The sequence below is a fragment of the Puntigrus tetrazona genome, unplaced genomic scaffold (genome assembly GCF_018831695.1).
Source record: "Puntigrus tetrazona isolate hp1 unplaced genomic scaffold, ASM1883169v1 S000000148, whole genome shotgun sequence".
Classification (NCBI taxonomy): Eukaryota; Metazoa; Chordata; class Actinopteri; order Cypriniformes; family Cyprinidae; genus Puntigrus; species Puntigrus tetrazona.
In genome coordinates, this window is record NW_025047824.1 from 1,375,001 (window position 1) to 1,377,500 (window position 2,500).

The 2,500-nt window shown below is 33.2% G+C and overlaps 1 protein-coding gene across 2 annotated transcripts in view; it reads left to right on the forward strand.

Moving 5' to 3' along the window:
• Positions 1-2,500, forward strand: part of podn (podocan) — a 21,066-nt gene that overhangs the window by 599 nt on the left and 17,967 nt on the right. The gene's annotated exons all lie outside the window — the stretch shown is intronic.

A 2,500-nucleotide genomic window follows, 5' to 3' on the forward strand; every position in this document is an offset into this window, starting at 1 on the left:
GCTGACCCGAGGAAGATGTCCTTGAGTTACAGTCCGGGTTACATAACAGTGAACTTTATGGAAAACGTGAACAGATGGTCTGTTTTTGTGCTTTTATGCATTGATGTGAGACTTTTTTCGTTTGGCAAAGAATTTGAGCATTAAATATGTATAGTGCGGTCCAAATGTTACTTAAAAAGCTTCCTTTTTTAGCTTTTCTCAACAAATTTATGCCTTAACCATATAGTGACTAGACATTGTTTATTAATATTACTATTCAAGGCTTAAATGTAGAATTAAACTGTAACAGGGACACCATGAATTAAAGCTTATTTCCACTGTAAAGAACTTTATGTGAAATGTGAAGCTTCTATTGATGGACCATCAATGCCTACGAAGAACATTTATTTTTAAGAGTATATTTTACATGACCGCATTGTGATTTCTGCCGCGCTATGCGTGTGGTGAGTCACTGAAATCGATATTTCAGTACGCCAAATATGATTATGCCAAGTGGAACATGTTCCTGGATCAACATCCTTGCTGTTGCTGGAATAGCGTTCCTGTCAGGTTTTGAGGTCAAGCTTGAAAGATGTTCACGTCGAGAGATTTCTCTTGGTTTTAGTTCATGTGTAATGAGTTAGGAGTACAGTTACATCTACAAATGATGCTCACGAGGAGGTCGGAGCAGTTATGGTATTGTTTCATAAAACGGAAATATTGAAATGATTGTTATTAACCCTGAAATCAAATATAAATATTACAGATATGGATAGAAATGTTGCATCGGAAATAACAAAAAAAAAAAAATACAGTACGGCGCTGCAATAACTGAAACGGAAATTAAAGTGAATTGGAGCTAAGTAATATTTAAAAAAGTACTGTAATTGGAATACATTAAAAACAATCAGATGATAAAAGCATAATAAAAATGATAAAAGTACCGAATTGATAAAACCTCAAATAGATTAAAGATAAAACATGAAAATATCTAAATAAAATCTAAAAGAGTTAGAAGACGCTATAGTAAAAATAAAAACGTTAAGGACAAACTTTATTTTGGTTAGATGGATAGATAGATAGATAGATGGATAGATATGGATGAACATAGATAGATAGATAGATAGAGTACAAGTAGATAGATAGATAGATAGATAGATAGATAGATAGATAGATAGATAGATAGATAGATAGATAGATAGATAGAGTACAAGAAGAGATAGATAGATAGATAGATAGATAGATAGATAGATAGAGTACAAGTAGATAGATAGATAGATAGATAGATAGAGTACAAGTAGATAGATAGATAGATAGATAGAGTACAAGTAGATAGATAGATAGATAGATAGATAGATAGATAGATAGATAGAGTACAAGTAGATAGATAGATAGATAGAGTACAAGTAGATAGATAGATAGATAGATAGATAGAGTACAAGTAGATAGATAGATAGATAGATAGAGTACAAGTAGATAGATAGATAGATAGATAGATAGATAGATAGAGTACAAGTAGATAGATAGATAGATAGATAGAGTACAAGTAGATAGATAGATAGATAGATAGATAGATAGATAGATAGATAGATAGATAGATAGATAGATAGATAGAGTACAAGTAGATAGATAGATAGATAGATAGAGTACAAGTAGATAGATAGATAGATAGATAGATAGATAGATAGATAGAAAGATAGATAGAGTACAAGTAGATAGATAGATAGATAGATAGATAGATAGATAGATAGATAGATAGATAGATAGATAGAGTACAAGTAGATAAATAGATAGATAGATAGATAGATAGATAGATAGATAGATAGATAGATAGATAGATAGATAGATAGATAGATAGACTGGAGCTGCTCTATGAATGTTCTTCTTCTCTGGTAATTAGACTGTGATTTTTCCTCTTCAGTCAATCTCCTCCAGCTCTCATGTTTATGTTAGACACCTGTTTGTAATTGTTGGAACTCACTCCAGAATTTTTTCCCAGTTCATCAGTTCATTTTCCTTCCAGTTATTCAGTAGTCTTTGGGAAACTGGGCTTCAGGCGTGGAATGCAGGGGTTTGTATGAACACTGTGGAGAAAAGCGCTCTCAGATCAGAGGTTTGCTGTTGTTTGATGAACCCAGAGCTGTGTTTAGTTACTGAGGCGAAGCAAACCACAGTAATTGCTGTTGTATGTGGATGTGGGCTAATGTCCGAATATAATGAACCCGTCCCGTATCAACATACACAAATAAATAATCTCTCTGAGAAATTCAAGGAACAGTTCAACCAAAAATTAATGTTTGCTGATCATTTATGAAGCAATATCGAACTTTCACGCAGTGTGTAACGCAGCTGAAAGTCAACGAAAACCTCCTGCAAAGTTTTAAATCACCGTCTTTCAAAAGATAGAGTCGACTCTGAATCATTGAAACGAGTCGTTTTTAAGAACGAGTCCCGTGGTCTTTCTCGTTGACTTCAAAATGAAACATCAGCGTATTTCCCGCCCAAAATGTTAAATGAAAAT